Genomic DNA, 19,319 nt, shown 5'->3' on the forward strand with positions numbered 1-19,319 from the left:
ACTCCTGTTTTCATCAGCATGCACGAGGCACCGTGCTTCGTAATAATGTATATGATCTTAATCCACTGCTGAGGCTTTTCAATTAGAGATCTGTGATTGAGTCAGATGTGTGAAAGCAAAAAAGAGAAGGAAAAGCTGATTTTGGCATGTCACTTTCTAATTCAATCTGCTGATGTATTTATGGTCATGTATTGCTAAATTGAACCAAGACTCCAGTCTGCTCTTGCCATGACAATGGGGAGAGTCATCTGTTAAAAATAGAGTTGGGATGATAAACAGAAAAGAAGAGGAGATTTTGATTACCTTCTTTGAAAACATGCCAAGCAAAATGTGATACAATAGCCCCACTGTGAATATCAGCTTGAATCAAAATAGGGCTAATTTAATGAATTTCCCTCGTATATTTTACTAGCATTTTATTATCATTTGTGATATAAAAAAAGTTGCTAAGAAAACATGGTAGTCCCTAAGTTTCCCTGAAGAAAATGCCACTCTTCTTCTAATTAAACACCTTGCCAAAAGTATTTTTACCAGGATCTGTGCTATGACAAAGGCAGGATTTTCAAAAGCACTCAAGGCTTGTCGAATTCTTTACTCATTCAAGTCAACAGTGACGCTCCATTTCAGGGTTGAATGAAGCGAACACAAAGGCTATCTGAGAACGCTACCTTGTCATGCTTTTAATGTCTAATGCCCCTGGTCAGAGACCAAAGATCAATTGCACCAACCATAGAATAAACATGGGAGGAAAAATAACTCCTGCCACACAAGTGTGGGCGCAGATACCTGGCGGTACAGGCTGGGCATGCAGACCTTCAGAGGTGCGTGGGAAGGGCGATGGCCCAGATTTGTTGTGGTGAGGGTCAATGTGTGAGGCAGATGAAATGTGTGGAGGACAAAGCACACAAAGTTGATGGGACATAGTCTTTTCTTTAATTCTACTGGGTCTGTCCTTTTCGCTGCATGTAATATTTTATACATGTATAATCTATATATCTTTAACATTTTTATGTTGGGGTTTTAGAGAGGAAAGAGATCTAATATTGAGCAAAAAATCTCAAACTGCGTTATTTCATTTTGTTCTACTCTTGGTGTAAAAACACCTCTCAAATAGCCATAACTTGGATACAAGTCTATTTATTTTGCCATTCCTTGTCACATAGAGGAATTCAGTGTCATAACATGATCCCTGAACAGTGCATTTCCTACTGTAATGTTGAATGATGATGAAACTGCTGACAAATGTAGTGGTAGTAATACATTTTAAAATGGTGCATATGTGTAACATGGGGGAGGTGACAGCTCCAAGGGAGCTGTAAAGACAGGTTGCATGGGAAACTCCTCCTGTGCTTTTGAAATTGCCTTGTCAAAATTCAGCTGAAGTAGAAAGGATGAGTTGTGATCATTATTTTTAGAAGGAAGAACTCCTGGGTAACTTATGTCAGTAGCCTCTCCTGTTGAACCTGGCAGCAAGGAACAGAGACTGATTGCTGGCGAGGGAGGAATTATGTGTGTAAACCATCTCAGTGATAGGCTTGGGTCCAGGCCTGGCTTGAACTAGACGGAGGTGTTGAAACTGAGACCCTGGGGTTGGATTGCCTCTGATTAGAAGGACTGAAGTAGTGCAACATAGCTACTTTTCAAACTCAGATGAATAGAGAAACTGAGAAGGAGCAGAAGATGTATGGTTTGCTCCTAGTTTGTTTCTGGAGCCATTGCTCTAAAAATTGATTGTGTGCTAAGGATTAGACCCAGACTTTTCATAACCACAAGAGGACTAAGGTCAAAACCAATGAAATCAGTATTGAAAAGCAGGCAAATCTGCATAACTTTGCCAGGCTGGAAGTAGACTCCTTGGTGCTTCAAAATCTTCCCAAATGGTGAAGGAGCATCTTTATTTAAAAAAAAAATGGGAGTCAGAGGCCCTGGCAAAGAGGGAAGTATGTTCTTGGTTAAATAACCAGTTGGGGCTGAGAGACACATCCATTCCTCATCCCCACAAGACTACCCAAAGTGCAGGATGGTCATGTTGTGAAGATGCCTGTCCCAGCAAGCTACAACACTGGGAGTCATGGCGAGTGAAGCTGGGGCTGCCAAGACTCAATTCCAGCCTCTGCCTGAAGGTTACAGTATGTTTTCCTCTAAGGATTTTAAACACATTTTTTTTAACTTTACCAGTTTTGAGAAAAAGGAAACGTGTGGGGTAAGAGCTCTAGTATGTTACCTTGAAAGAAAATCATCGGACTTGCTGGATGAGAGTGGTTGCTCATCACTTGGAGTTTTCAAATCCAGCTGAGATTTGGACTATAGTGTAGTCCTGAGTTATTCATGTTACCATAGAAATAAATGGATCTATTTTCTGCCGTTCACTGTTCAAAGCTTCAGACTACACTGGCTACAGATATCTATCACCCCTCCACCTCAAGAGCCCTGGCCATGGCCATGGGGTTGGGTTTCCAATCTTTGCTTCTCCAGGGAACTCCACATGCACATGCAGTAGGGACTATTCTTTTTTTTTCTTTTTTTTTTTTTTTTTCAAGTATTGGCTTGCATTCAGCTCAACCATTTTTGAAGCTCACAGAAAACATGCTTCAGCTCAGCTTCTAACTGGAAGACAGTTACTCTATTCAATTACATTCACAGTTTGGCTGGCTGAAGCTGAATGTTTTCACTTTGCCTGCAGAATATGCTGTGAAAAGCCAGGCAGCGGGAATCACAGTAAGGTTGAGGTGTTTTTGCTTCTCTTTGTTATTCTCCTTGCGAGGAAGAAAAATCAATGCCTTTCAAATCAGTCCATTAATAATCTCTCAAATGGGCTGTAATTACAGGCCCATCTGTTGTCAAATTGTTGAATTGCCTGCAGCAGAGATGTGTGAAGATCTTCCCAGTTGGTCATTACTGAGCAACCCTGGGTTACTCCCAAAATGGTGATGCACTGACAGATTGCTCTGCCTCTTGGAAGCCGTCTTGGAGGAGACAGCACGGGCCAAGGGGCTGGGTTTGCTCATCACTACCTTGAGCGAGCATTGCTCAGTTATATGCAACTTGGTTGGGAAAGAAAACCACTCTTCTTTCCATGACTTTCAAACCAGCTGTTCTCAATAACCATGGAGCAAACTCATTGCTCCTTTAGCCCTAGATCTGGTAGACATACTGTTATTAAAGCCTTGATTTTTGCCCAGTCCTTTTGATAGAAATATGTATCTTTACACAGAGCTTACTCCCCTCTGAATAAAGCCGTCTACTACTCCCTACAGACACTGAAGTATGTTTTTTCCCGCACTGAACAAGAGTCACTAGTCTTCATCTTTAACTGGCAAAAGTTCGCATACACCACTTTGTTTGTACCAGCAGCATCTTGTGGTTTTCAGCCAATTTTTCTAGCATTTTAGTTTTTCAATGAGAAGCTCATTTTCCATCAGGAGGACTTCATTGGATGGGATTCTTTTGTTTAACCAACCATTAAGATCAGTGACCCCCTTCCTGCTATTGGGACGTGCCTAAGTGGCAGGTAATTGAACTGCTTTCGCTCAGTTCATTGATGATGAAGGATTCTGTGACCTTCCAGCGCTTGGTTGGAGAGACATGTCGATGTCACGTGCCATCATTTCCCACCACCCCTGTCCCTCCTCCTTCTCCTGTCCTCAATGCATCACTTTCCAGCAACAAAAGTGGTACTAAGCAGACAGGAATGGTCCTGGAGCACTGATTCCATAAGATTTTTGGGGACCATGGTTTTTAAAGATGAATAATTTATTAAAATAATTTTGCCCACATCCTGCTTTTCTCTATAGTTTTTAACTGGCATCGTGTAAGAGTCTCTCAGACAGACTCAAGTGATGTTTGAAGAGAATTTTGCCATCGTATTGAAATGAAGAGGGAAATGGCAGGGTTCCAGCTGCACAGCAAAACCTTTCCAAAGAATTGCTGGGTTTCATCAAAGGGATGAAACAGGAAAAACATTTGAGGTGACAAATGGTTAACTGCAGAATATTTGTAGGAAGATATTTGTATGTGCACATTTTTTCTTTTTTTAAAGCAGTGTACTTCTCTGTATTGTGCTTGGAATTGTTTGCACAGATTTTTTCTGATAGGCTGTAATAAAACAAAATTAGATGCATTTTCATGTAATTAAGGTGCTTTGTTTTCAATGAGATGATGTCCAAGCAGCATATTTTCTTCAGAATGTGACTTTCATCTGTTAAACTTGTGCCTACAGCTGTTAGGAAAAATATGAGATGCTGCATTTTGAAAACCAGGTGATTTGCAGACCTGTAGCTCAGATGAAGATATTTCTCTGAATTCTCATCATTCTCTGCATTATGCACCTGATCCTTAGGCAGCACCTCTGTAAAAGGTTCTATTACTCTGCATTACATGGCCATCCTAAACAAGTGATAGGACCACACACAACACACAGGGAGTCCAGATCTGGCAGGAAAAGACTCTTTTTCCATGAGAATTTCTTGTCTTCTACCAGTGCAATGGGCAGACCATCATTATTAGTTAGTAGGAAGCAGGTAAACCTTTCCAGGTATCTTCTAAGAAAAGTTCACCATAATTCAGAGTTCAGCTGTGCAAAATATGTGTCCTACATAAATGTCCTCTAAGCATGTTGATGCTGCTGAGGTGCTCAAAAGCTGCAATGGATATTGCACTGGTGCTGGCACTTTCAGAAATGTGCTCTGTGGGCTGAGGATTGGAGCTGGTGAAGTCAACAGGTCTCTTGTGACCTCTGTGGGTGGCTTTTTGTTGTACTGTTGTGACCGGGAAGCAAAGTGATGAGGTGAGTTACTTAATGATTCATTACTCATTTTGTAGTTATTAATGTAAGCAGCAGCCAGCATCTCAAGCCTGCAAACTTGTTTGGTTTTCTGCCAGTTTCCTCATTATGCACATGTAAACACAGGCAAATCATTTAATAGAACAGCCTTTATTAAATAAGGAGAGAAGCTTTATTAAATAGAAAGCTCCTGAGCTCTAATGACAAATATTTACAAGCCTGGGGACTTGTTGCAGGATTGGAAGGGATAATAGCAGCAACTTGGTAAAAATAAAGTATTTGGTAAAATACTGCATCTTTTAGGATTCAAATCCAGAACTTGCTGCTCTCTCCAAGGAGAAGGGTAGGAAAATGATCTTTGACTTACAACTGCTCTCCAGCAAAAAGACATGGAGTGTACAAGTGCATTCCCTGGCCTCTGATAGAGCTGTAAACAAGTGTTTCCTTCATGTTATCTGAGAAACACTCAAAGCTGAATGATAATATTTCTGGTGAGCCAAACAATATTTTAGAAATTGTTGAGTCAGAAAGGCTTGCAAGATTTGAGTTGAGTTCAGCGCAGACCAGGAAGGTTTTCACACACCCTGTACTACCTGTGACAGACAAATCCATGCTTCAACCAGCCCTATGGTGCAATCTCTTGTTTAGGGCATCACTCTCAGGGGAACAAGGCTATAAACTGCTTAGAACAAAACCCAAGTCAAGAGGTTTTTTAGTGCTTAATCTGTTGTCACTACCAAATAGAAGCAACAATAAAAGCTTTTCAAGAGAATGAAAATAAGTTGGGAAGTAAAAGAAGTTGGAGGTATTACAAAACCTGAGAAGAATGCTGCATCTTTTGTGCTGGGGTTACATCAAAGATATGTCAAATAGCTCACATCTGCAGTGATGCACTGTATGCACTTCCACCACATGAAGACCTTAATGTGAGTCATCTCACAGGGAACAAGTGAGGAAAACAAACCAGGTTTATCACTGCTGATCACTATCTACTTTGTCCAGCATGTTGATAAAGAGGTGACTGTGCGCTGGCAGAACTGGTCTCCTGCCTTAGGGACAAATAGTGCCTGTGAGGATCAGCTGGTATTTTCAACTTTTCTCTCATCTTTGAAACAAGTTCAATCCTTCCCAGGAGAGGTGAGGTGAAGGAACGTAACCTTGACCACATCAGCTCTGGGGCATTAACAGTGTGAGCTGGTACATTCCCTACAGTACTGCTTGCAGGTACTTCTACCCACCTGCAGGTTCACACAGAGAGGACATAAAGCATGAGGACCATGTAGACACCAATTTAGATCTTATTCCTGTCCTAAAGCAGCATTTTAGAACAGAACAGAACAGAACAGAACAGAACAGAACAGAACAGAACAGAACAGAATAGAATAAAATATTTCAGAAGAGACCCACAACAGTCATCTAGTGCCACTGCTGGACCGCTTTAGGGCTGACCAAAAATTATTAGGGGCATTGTCCAAATGCCTCTTTAACACTGACAGGTTGGGGCATCAGCCACCTCTCTAGGAAGCCTGTTCCAGTGTTTCACCACTCTCTCTGTAAAGAAATGCTTCCTACTGTCAAATTTGAACCTCAATTTTGAATAGTCCTTGAGGATCTTGGACCACAGAGGCCTGCCTATGTCCCTTGCATTTGTATCTCCTGCTCAGACAAGCTGGAAGCAGTCCTTCCCATGCCTGTAATATCTGCAGTATAATATGATTGAGGTTGTGTTTTCTGCATGTATTCTTTTTCTGCTAGCATTTTATCTGTCTTTTAATGGAAATAACTTGCAGCCTTTGGTCCTGTTAGGAAATTAAGTCTGCAGACAAATTCACTTCAATTTATTGCTTTGCTTTTAATGAGAAGCAGATGTAAAAAAATGAAATATTAAAAAGAATCTCTATGCGCATGTGCCAATTCGTGGAACATAATAGTCTCATTATTAAATTCAACAGTCAAATTTGCTTTGGCGCTGAAGTGAGCCTGTCTCATTAGCAGGCTTGCTACTGCTAGTAAGTGTTTGGTTAATGGGTAGAATATGTTTTCTTGGATTCTTCCTGGCACTTTACATGTCTTGCTGTATGAAGAACAAACATTACATAGGTTTTTTTTTTAATCAGCTATAATGTCTTACACTTAAAATATTTCAATTCACTCTTTTGAAATGCTCTATCAATACTTATTTAATTTCTGTCCCTGGGGAGTATTATGCCCATTTTACTGGCACACTGTGTTCTGTGAAGCCTCAACTGTGAGTTGATAACAATGCTGAAAAAGAAGCACTGATATCTTTCCTCACACTACATAAGAAAAGCCAGCTGTTTACCAAAAAAAGCCCTATTACAGCGACCAACAAGTTTCACTTCAATTTTTGTAGTTTTTATGAGACCATGATTTTTGAGATCAACATTTAGAAAACATTTATTTACTTTTTATTTACTTCTTTACAGTCAAAATGCTTCCTAAATTGGAAAGTCATACTGATTTCTGCTGAGGTTTCGTTTTGATCCTTGAAACAAAACCTCATTCCCCACAGCTCTAGTTTCACCTTTTTATTTTCTGCTTCAGGGAATTGAAAATGCTCTCATCAGAGAGACTGGGAGGTAAAACTTGGTGGAGATGGATATATTTGTGTTTCTAATGCCACATTTCAAACCATGACTCAGACTAGTCAACTTTGAATGAAATTTCTTTGGAACAATATACCCCCTAAAGTATCCAATACTCCTACTTCTAAAACCACATGACAATGCGTTAGCTGAGATTACAACTGCTATTAATGTACAAGAGAGCAGGGCTTAATCCTGCTTTTCAAAATATTTCTGATTTATATTTCAGCAGCCTGAAAACACATCTTCTGTCCTCCCATGTTGATAGCTTGCCTTTACAGGTGGTTTCCAGCATTTGGAAAACCAAATGAGGCAAAGAAAAAACAAACTCAGACATGGAAAACAGGACATACACATAATGAAAAGTTTGATGGTAGGTGAAGGACTGGTCTTCAACTGGCTGGTCATAATTTCCCCTGCAAAGAAATAGACAGGGAGGTGCAATACACTTATTTTGCCAGGATTGTGCCCAGAGTGAAGCATACACCCCGACAGTGTTTAGTAATCACTCCACTGACTAACCAAGATTGAAGTGATTACTAAAAACTGTTTAGTTAGTGAGCTTTGGCTGAGGTGCCTGGTCTCATCAGAAGCAGAAGGACATGACTATGTCATTTCTCCTGTACCAAAAATGGAAACAACTTGGAGTTTGTCACTTAAACTCACCGGTTCCATCTGGCAGCTGGACAGGTTGGGAGCTGGGAACACAGCTCACGGAAATGAATAGTTGGAATTGGGATTTGATCATGACAGATTCATCGGACAATATTTGCCATGAACAACTTAACATCCCTTCATTTTAAGACAGTCCACATGTGCTTCTTGGCCTGCCTTCCTTTGCCGTACAAGCCTTACAAGGCTTTGATTTCTGTATAGTGGAAATGCTGTATACATGCCAAATATCACGATTATTAAGGTCACTCACATGGAAGAGAGTCTTAATGAAAACATGAAGAGCCATGGCCTTAATCCAAATAATCCAGGGTGCAGTAATAAAGAAGTTCAGGCAGAGACATCTCTCAGCCTTCATCCCAGCCTGGATGTGAATGTAACACTTATTATGTCCCTGACAATGAATGAACGAGCAGCTATGAGACTGCGACTCATCCTGGCTCTTCCCTGGGTAATTAAATGGATTTTTAATCTGTATTTGCTCACTGTGGTGTCTCAGGAATATGCTTGAAGTTTAAGCCATGTGTAATTCCTGCTAACTTATGTAGTCACCCGCTAAGGGGTCCTTTGAAAGTGAGCCACTTGCCCTTCAGGACTGAGGCTGGGGTGAAAGGAAGGAAGAGAAGGATGCAACCTGTGGTACACATGGAAATGTGAAGGTTTTATGCTTAAAACCTCTTTCAATTGCACTTTCCCCTCCTGAGAAGGTTTGCTTTCAGTTTTCCATCAGAGAGCACTGCAGCTGCTGGCAACAGGAGCTTTTGCTCACCTGGATTATTCGGCACTGCCCTTGGGCAGCCAGCAGTGAGGGTGCACCTTTCCAGCTCCTTGCTGCTGGGAGAAACCAGGATAGCCCACAGGGGTGACCATCTCCAGTGGAGATGATCCTGCACCAGGGCAGACACTTGAAGTTGAGATGATGTCTCCATCAGAGCCTCAGCAATAAAAATTTTAATAACTGGGCTTCTTCCTCCACCACTAATCCCTTCCCGTCAGGTTCTGTGTCCTTGCTGAGGTCCAGGTGAAGCTTAACTCCTGTCTGGATGCAGATATAACACTCTATGATACAGTAGATATTTCATCCAGTTATACGCTGGGCAGCACTGCTTTAGTGCTCAAGGTAGAGCCTTAAACAAGCATTAAATTGACTTTGTGATCGATGTGAGCCTCTGGAGAAGGGCATATCTTGCCTACAACCTTTTTTAAGGTTTGTCAGCTTTATTTTACTCTTTCTCTTCTTCAGCTTCATACTAGTTAAACTTCCCCCTGGCTGCTATGCTTGAGAAGCAAAGTAGCTTTTCCCTTTAATAGAAAAAAAATTGCTCTTGACAAGTAGGACTTCTTGTCAAATATGTTTAATTTGTGGCTGTAGCATCCTACATAAGAACATGGAGATTCATAACTTACATAAGAAGCTTGTCTTCTTCTCTGCCCTTGTTTCCTTCTTATTATAGCGTTTTATTGAAGAATCCTGGGCTGGTAATTTTTCCACTGCTTATCTTTGTGCAGTTTTTAACAGATTTTTTTTCTTCTCTCTGCAGAACAAATGTCAGAAACAAGATGACAGATTTCCCAATGAGATTCACACGCAGTCAAGGCAACAATTTCTTGTAAAATAGTGTTTTCTTTAAATACTTCAGTGTTTGCAACCTTCAGCAGAGCATTTCGTCAGATGACAGAGGATTTATTATAGTAATTTTTCTTACCCATTTTAGACAACATTCCTACTTTGCGTTGATAATCTCTGTGGTTTCTCAAGAACATATAATCATAATAAACTTACTGAGTGCTGGAACTTCTGTGACCAACCATTTTCTGTCACTTTTTGGAAGTCAGGATATGAATGAGCAGGGTATTAATTTCTATCTCTTTTCCCAGAGTTTACACCTGGCCAGTCCTTACCCTTCTTTATTTTCTGAAGTTGAAGACATGAACTATCTAGAAGCTTTTATGGCTCTCAGTATGTCAGGATTTGAGCATCTTGCAGCCACTGATGTTATTTACATGCAACTCTTCGGGCTTGCCAAAGTGTTCTCCTCTTTGACAGATGGGGAAACAAAGCACAGGGTAAATTAGTTGATCTCCCCAAAGTCACACAAGATTTTTGTGACTTATCACTGCTTTCATGTCCTTCTTCATTAGAAATTAGGGAGAAAATTCCCTGTTATTGCTGTTCATATATGCAGATGAAATGCAAAGTAAAACAGCGCTGAGAATTCTGGAATTATTTTAAATCCAAAGATTTTACAGGAAGAAAGATGTTGAGATAGGAAAAAGTTGGTTGTTTTTTTTTTACCACAATGTTTTAAATATAAAGATATTTTGGAGTAATTTCTATTTTACCACTCTTTTGACATTTTTGCTCATCTGGTTTTCAAATAGCAGGAGAGACACCTCTGCTTTCATAGGAACTGAAGCACAGCCAGTGAGAAAGGGAAGGTCAGATCCTGGAGTGGTTTGCACTTCACCACAGAGGTACTTTGGCTTTGGAGCCTCCACCACAAGCCAGGAGGGAAGGATGCAGCCTCTTGGGGCACAGAGGTGGAGGGAAGCTGCCAACGTCATTTCTTGCTTTCAGCATCAAGTCGTGTCGTTGAGCAAAGAGGAAGGGTAGGAGCAATTGTACTGCCAACTGCCCCTGGCAGTTATTTTGGTACCTTGGGATCTTTAGTGGATCCTAGGACTACCCGTGCAGCCTAATAGAAGGAGGTGGGTTATCTGGCCAACCTCCCCAGTCTCCTCCTCAGCCAGTGGAGATGCAGAAGTTCTCCAGGGGCTGGTTTGGAGAAACTTACTTCACATCTTGCTCCTCAAGGAAGGGAGTATTTACCTTTGGCTAAAATTGTAGTCCAGCACAGGCATTTATTTTGTTTATGCTGAGGCCACACTACCGGGCAGCTTATCTGCAAAGTGCACTGGACAGAGAGTGGGCAAGAGACATGTGTGGAAGGAGGCAACTGCAAGGGGTGGAGGCTTGGGAAGCCACTAACGCATGCTTGCAAGATCAAAATTCACATCTCAAGCTGCCAAAGAAAACATGTTGCAGGGCAAAAGCATTTCAGGAGAAGATCTTCAGAGCAGTTTTTAGCTCACTTGGCTTGAGTGCACCTCATATCTGTCACTTTGCAAACACCCCCCACTACCCTTCAAGGGAGTGGTGGGATCCTGATGGCAGGTTTCTCTAAGGATCCTCCTACGAGGAGGAAGGGTGTCAGTGTTCCCATGCCAGGAAACATTGATGTGCTCCAGAACTTCGTATTGCTCTTCTGTGCTCACCAAGCAGCAGGAACTTTATACCATCCGAGGATGTCAGAGTTTCTCCTCTGCTATTTTGGCTCTGCTGTCCAAAGGATGGGATTTATTCTCAGAGAGGCACAACCTGCTCTTCCCAGGACAGCTAATTGCCAGCCAGGGCCATGCAGGCACATGCTGCACAGTAGCAACCACCGGCTGGTGATCCCACCACCTTCCACTGACATCACGAGCTGTCAGTGCTGGGGTCTCCCTCTCAAGCATCAGGTCTCTTCAGAGCCAACATTTTGTCTGGTTCAAGACACACTAAAATGAAAGAATAGGAAAGTGGCTGAAAAACATCCAAAAGGAATAAAAATCAAGAGGGAATATAAATGATCCTCAGATGCCACATCAGAGCTAGTGTGTTTAAAGATAAGTTTTACAACAAAAAAACCCTCCCTACCAATTATTTTTTCCTAAGTTTTTTTTTTTTCAAATATAGAAAGAAAAAGAGCTCTGAAAATATTTTTCAATATTTTGAACTCTTTCCAGTTCAAGAACAATTGCAGTGTCTCCAAGCTACCGCTTGTCTTACCTGCTCCCTCTCTGTCCTTTGCTTTAGGGGTCACACTTTCTATTTGGGAATTCTTCCTCTACACAGATAAAATAAGACTACACCCAAGATCAAATGATGTCGATGTTCCACCTGGAGTCCTTCATACTATGTTGGGGCAGTGAGTGGAGTTCTTACTTGACACTTAATTGGCTTTCTTCCTCTTATTCCGTCTCAGATTTATCTTCCTCCTTCACCATTTTAATTGTAGTCTGCATTGGGAAAGTTTCTGCATTGCACCCACTAAGCTGGCAACACAATCTATTCTAACATTAACTCAATTTGCTTCATGTCAGGTTGCAGATAACACACGGAAATTCATCCTAAATTTCCAGCTTACTGGGGGACTGGCAGCAAATACCAGCTGATAGAAACAGGCCTGCATTCACTCTCTCTCCATCTCCAGCAACAACAGATGTTTGACAGCCGCAATTATTATCTGTCTTATTTTCCTTTCTAGCTTTTATTTAGTGTATTGACAAGCTGGATTGGATTTGGAGAGGGGCAGGGAGCCAAGCCTGAGCCACCAGTAGAAATCCATTTGATCATCCGAGTTCCTGTCCAGCTTGCTGACCTTTGCTGCTCTCACAGCTGTAACAGCTCAGAGCTGAGACGACAGCGAAGCAGAAGGAAAGTTTGAACGAAAGGATTCCAATCTAGGGAGCATCAGATGTTTCAAGGTACAAAAGGCCAGTGTGATTATCTGGACTGCAGCAACACAAAGCAAGGAGTTTCCCCAGGCAAGTCCAGTCATCCAGTCTCAATTTAAAGCTGTCTAGTGCTGAAGAACCCTCCCTAGCCTTTGGCAGGTGGTTTCAGCAGACAGGGATCACCATCACAGAAACCTGTGCCTTGTTCCTAGCCTGAACGTGACCTTCTCCAGCATCCAACAAACATCTGAGTTTTATCTTCATTGTACTGGGATGAATGAAATCTTTGACAATCAGAAGCTATCCCCACACCGCAAAAAACAGACTGATATCCTATAGATATTCTGGTTATGATGGTTAATATTTAATTCATCCAATGTGGTCAGTAGCATAAGAATATCCCTTTGGCCATTTTTATAAGCATTTTGTCCAATCTAAATTTAAAAATCCCAAGTGCTCAATATTTTCCAATACTTCCATCTCATTACCTCTAGCGATAACCTATTACATTATTTCATCTCAGTTCTTTCTCAGTTGGGTCATTTTTTGCATCATTCATTCACTATGAAAAGCATTTACCTGCAAATGTGCTAGATTTCAGTCGTACATCTTTCTTTTGGAGGCTGACCTCGACGATTAATAACACAGACTTCAAGAGCTTGACAAGTATGAGTAAATGCTCCTCAGTATGAGTAAATGCTGAAGCATACATCAGCTTTAAGAAATTTGTAGACCATTAGGCTCCTTTTTATCAAGCTTAGTCAAGCTGTGCTTTAATTGTCTCTGTTAAGCTTTCTTCCTAAATGAATTTCGTGAAACTCCAAGTCATGTCTGTGTTCTGAGTGTGAAACACCACTCTCATTTCCAAAACAAAGCCCAACAAAAGCACCCTCTTATGAACATGAAGAGCCCTTAACTCTGCTTTTTCAAACACTGCCCATACACATCTGTAAGATTTATCAAGCCCTAATGAAGGATGCTGTCTCAATTTTGTGGCTAGCAGCCAGCTCTCAATACCTTAGATGTGAAATCAGTTTATACTGAGACTAATGCACCACAACATACCTTATTAGGTGATTTATAGTTTTGGCTTGAAGGCCTTAATATGGGTATGTCTGCAAGGGGCACTTAGCATCGAGGTAGGTATTTAAGAGACTTTAGTTAAAGCCCATTAAACCCAGGATGGATGTTCTTATTCAAAAGCACATCTGCACCAGTGGGGAGGGAGGAGGGGGCAAACTCTTGACTGTAATTCTCTAACTCTGTAACTCTTGTCTTCAGCTAATTCAACTGAATTTTTCTGTATATTCTCACAGAGACACACTGGAAATGTAAACCCAACACCAAGTGTTTAATTCCTTTTTGGGATAGGACTTCTGCTTTTTGAAAGGATTTTGGCTATAAAGATTTTAACCAGATTTGTACAATCTTGGTTAACTATAGGAAACTATGCTTGAATGCAAAGAGTTTTACTGTCAGTATTTCTCTGCCAAAAGTTAAAAAAGCTGTCCTGCACCATGGCTCATCTGCTTTTAAAGCTCTGCTGTATTCAGGGTGCAGAGATGCTTCATGGTTAGTGTTGAGGGGGCAGAGGCAGAAGATAAATGAAGTCTGGATCACACCTCCATACATATTAGCTGTTTGCATCTAGATAGGAACACAAGTCCTGTGAGACTGGAAGGGAACATCACATTTACTCCCCTGCTTCCAGAGTCTAGAAGGGTTCAGAAAAGATATACAGCACAGGTTAGAGACTATTTCATGATATTCAATAGTAAATTTAAAGCCCATAGTAAAGACTGAAAGCTACAATTTCAGTGCAATATAAATGAGAATCATGTGGACAATGCATGTATTTATACACATCATCTTAGATCTTTGCACGTTTCTACCAATGTACTTTGAGGTCCACATAAACATGCTCATCTGCACCTCTTCATGATCTTTGTAATTAATAGAGTTTCTCAGATGACAGCCTTGTGCTAACAGAAGAATTACACTATCTGAATGTTACAGCTCAGAAGCAATGTAAAGGTATGGAAAGTGGGCTGTTTATGCAAGGTCCATGTGCTCCTCCTGCTCTACCAATAAAATGTCACACCAGGTAGCACTATGATATAATCAGTTACAGTATAATTACTCTCTGTCTACATGCAAAGCTTCAAATGGGTAAGGGAAGAATATCCAATATGAGGCACCACTCACTGCTGCTTTTATCTGTCTTGCTGATAGTGTTGAAAAGGAAGATGAAATAAATTGCATGTTCCTCCAGTTTCAGCCACTGCAGCTGTCATAATAAAATATGTTTTAAAAGGAATAGAGGCTGCAGACCCACAACCAAGACAGTTACTGTGTGCATACCAAACCAGGCAGACAAAACTTTCCATCCTAAATAAATTGGAGATGATATGGACAAGCTCAGTTGCAGTGAGGGGAACTGATTTGTCAGGAAACATGGGCAGAGCCCTGAGCAGTTTTACTCTGCAGGAGATCTCCACGCCTGAACGTTTTTCTGCTCCCCCTGCCAGCCACGTCAGTTGGTCTGGTAAAAGATGTCGCTTCTTCCTCCATGCCTCCCTTTGGCTGAATGAGGGATGATATAAAAAGAAGGACACTCTCCAGGTGACTAAAGGTTGCACCTGTCATTGCCAGTGTTGGTCTGGGAGGCAATTTAGACAAGTTATGAACTAGATACACCAGCTCCAAATAGGAAAAGGAACAAAATGCGGATGATCAACACCCAGTGGACCAGACCTTTGATGGTGGTCAACAGCACAACTCCCATTCTGGGACTGCTACACTGCCAGCCAGTTTGTCTTCCATAAATTATGCATGTTGAAAAAATAAGCTCCAAACCCAAAATATCCTAATCTTTTCTGCTTGTGTGCAACAACCTGTGCTACTCTTTCTATCAACCCTCAGGAATATAACAGGTATTAGACAGCAACAGAAGACCTTCTTCTAGGGGAAAAGAGAGTGGTGATCCTCCCGGGAGAAGCTTGACTTGCTCTTGTGTTCTTTGCTCTAATGCTGCTCTTAATTGTTCAGGCAGGAGGCAGCCCTGAGTAAGCCCTGCTTGGAGGGTTGTAGGACTTTGATGTCCATCATTCTGAACATCGATCTTGTTCTAATATGAGTGAGTGATTCTGGACAGATGAACTGATCCATGGCAAATGTTAATTGTATTCAAGTAGAAGCTTCGTTGTCTCAAGGCCATCACAAAACCTGGGGAAAGAGGAAGATACTAATAATGGTGATGGAATGAGCTTGTCAGGAAGCCTCTGCCTGAAAATATCTCTGTGGTGGGGTTTGTCAGTGTCCAATTTGGAAAATGACAGGATGTCCATTCCCAGCAAAAAGCCTCTCTGACTCTGTCATGCACTTGACCTTCTGTAGTCAGCCCCTGCAGCACAGTGTAGTACTGCATATTTGATAAACACTGTGCAATTCAGAATGGATAAGAAATAGAAAAAAAATAATCAATAGATTTTACTTTTGAGTTCAGTAGGACTTCAGAAAATTTCAGACCCAGTTCCTCAGCTGCAGTCTATTTCCTCTGGAGCAAAACTTTCAGTAGTATCCACTCAGGTATTTTCAGAAAAGACTTTCTTAGGCTCTAACCTTGAATCAGAGAGGCATAAATCAGATTGCTGCATGTCAGCTGAGCTATTTGTGGGCACGCTCTTCAATTTGAAATCAACTTAGTTTAGTCCTCACTGGCAAACGGACAAACTGAGTTATATTCTCCCAGAAAATACTATGATTTTGAAAGTGTTTAACTGGGGAGATTTCCTGCAGAAAAAAAAAAAACCCTAACGTACGAGTCAGCAGTGCTAAGTTGTTATGAAAAAAGGAAACCCCATCTCAGTGTGCAAGTATTATATAATGTCTACATATGAAATTATGAAGGGAGAATACAGCCTGTAAAGCATAGGAAGGAAAGCCTTATCTGGAATAGCATGGTTTGAGTATTGCATTTCAAGAAAGATGCGAACTGATTGGTGAGAATCCAAGAGAAAGACAGATGGGAGGTGCACAAACAGGACCAGCAAAGAATATCTAGAATTAATATAAAAATAAATGACTGAGGGAAGGCATCAGAGTAGTCTCTGAATTGTATATGAGGTGGCTGGTCAAAAGTAGTCTTTTGGAAGAATGAGAAGAAAGAAATCAATCCCACCCACAAAACCTCACAAGGATGATAAAGTCCTACCTTGGCCCCCAGTATGCACTTTTTCCAACATCATTAAGAAGCCTTGGACTGATTTTAACAATCTGGTCAAATGCAGATCTAGAGAATGTCTTAAAGAAATGTTATCCTATGACTCCACCTGACTAACACAAATTGAGTTACATTAGATAATGCAGAAATCTCTTTCACAAATCCATTCCTTTTTTGGAAAACATTTCTCAAAATAAGTGGAAGACGACCAACTAAATACAGAAAGTCCTTCAACAGTGCTGTATAAAACAAATAATCATTTTTCTTTTTTTTTTCTCCATTCTACATGTTTTCAGACCATCTGAGCTCCTTGAGTAAGGACAATATTTTGTCCAGTGAGTCATATGAAAGTTTCCAAAAGTTTTATTTTAAAAAAGAAGCAGTGAAAGGACTGTACCTATCCCATCTGTTTCTTCTAATACACTTGCATCAGACTGTTCAGGACGTTTCTTGGTAAGAGCTAGTGATGTCAAGAAACATTGTGATTGAGTGATGTTGCTTGAGTGCGTGGCAGCTGACTCAAGAACCATATGTCTCATTCTGCTGCCACAGCTGAAGTAAGGATGAGACGTACTCCATCAAATTCAGACATGAGCACAGACTTTTTTTCCTAAGCTATGCAAAAAGTTCTCACACTCAGCCAAAACTCATTCACACAAGGGGAAATTCTTGGATCTACCAGATAAGCATAGCAAACTCAGCAAGATTCCACAGACTGAACTGTGCTTTTGCACTTGGTTAGGAAAAATGCTGCAACACTTGTTCTATTTTTATATTTCTATATCTTGATCTCACCAATAGCCACAAAATGTAGGGCGAAGAACTCTTTCTGGGGTAAAAAAAGCATCAAAGCACTATTTTTAGTATATAGGTGTAGATTTGGTTGAAGAATTCCATCCTTACTTATTTTCCACCTTCTCCTCTAAAACAGACTTCAAGAATAGCTGAATGAATGCCTCCCAGAAATCCACTTCTTACAAGAATGGGAGAAGTGGTCACAGTCTTATCAGTGTTTTCAAAATATTAACAATATTCTTTATTGTGCTCTTGGGACTCAGTCTCCCTAAAGAAGCAGATGACCTTTTTGCTTCTGTTTTTATTTCTTCCAGCACATCTGTCTTTCCCAAGTACATTTGAGATGTAATCTTATTGTTCTGAGAAAAGTCTCACAGCAGCTCACAGGGGTTAGTTAGAAAAAGGCCAGCGTATACTGATAGCCTTATAATTCAAAATCTGAGTGCTTTGGGTTCTTATGCCCTTGGATATATACATACATCTTTTCTTGCTTGCATAAATGAGTGCTTGAGTGATATTGATAAGAGCCAGGGTATTGTTTTCTTTGCAAGGCAGAAACACTTAACAGATACATTGCAAGTGGCTCTGCAAATTTAAGATATCCCCAACAAGCAGCATTTGCTACTGCTGAAGATAAAAGCAAGAATAGAGAAGTCATTTGCAGCCATGCTCTGTGGAAGGGAAATCATTCTGCGAGACCATTTCACTTTCAAATGTTAATAGTCTTTCTTTAGTATTATTCAAAGACGAGTTTTCCCCTGAATAAAGCATGGGAACCCACAAACTGGTGTTACCAAGCAAACCTTTCCCCTGCAGCAGCTGCTGAAAGGTGAAGATATTCTTGACACTGACAGCCATGACAATTCAGGGCAACAGGTCAGTGTGTGGTGACTGAAGCCACCCAGCTTAAACCAGTTGGTGACTTCACCATTTAAGGACCACAAGACTATTGAGAGGGGGTCACAGTCTTGTTTAGATAATCCCCCACTGATCTGGGCTGATCTCCCCTCCAGACAGTCTTCAGTCTGTGACGGCCACCCCTTCTCTAGCAGGGTGACACCAAGCTTGTACTGACACTCCAGACCACTTCTTGTGGAAATAGAGCCACTCTGTTCACTCATAATGAACAGTGATGTTCAGATGTCAGAAAACCTCACTGCAAATAGTTTTTAATGTAAAGGCGCAAAGGGAGCTCAGTCACCTAAATGTGTCCGTAGGGAATCATGTCTTAAATCTTGCTCCAGAGGTATCAAGAATGACCTATTCTACTTCCTTTTGACCAACATGGAAGGAGGTGAAGCTATGGTCTATCTATTGTCCACCACACATCTCATCTACACTCTCTTGAGTACTTGGAAGCAGGACTTGTCATTTTTCCTTATGTTCTCATCTAGTTACAGGAAGGCAAATCATTGAGTTGTCAGAACTGGCTTCAGGATTACTTTTGTTGCATTTCTTTTCACATCAGTCTCCACCTACAAGGATGGGTTTGGTGTGTTTATGCTCCAAGCTAAAAATATTATTACATTGTAGAACGTGAAAGCAAATGTTCATGGAAGGCGTGAGCTTTAACATCTTATTCAACACCATAATTAAATGTCGCTACCTTTATCTATGTAAGTGTTGTAGTTTGAAGGAGAAAATTAATAAAATTTTGACTCTTCTAACAATATTATTTCAGATTTTAGAAACATGGTGATCTAAGTATTTTATAAATATATGCTTTAGGGTCAAATAAACTTCA

This window comes from Nipponia nippon, unplaced genomic scaffold (genome assembly GCF_047370975.1).
Source record: "Nipponia nippon isolate SJK-2023a ecotype South Korea unplaced genomic scaffold, ASM4737097v1 scaffold_5, whole genome shotgun sequence".
In the NCBI taxonomy this organism is placed as follows: Eukaryota; Metazoa; Chordata; class Aves; order Pelecaniformes; family Threskiornithidae; genus Nipponia; species Nipponia nippon.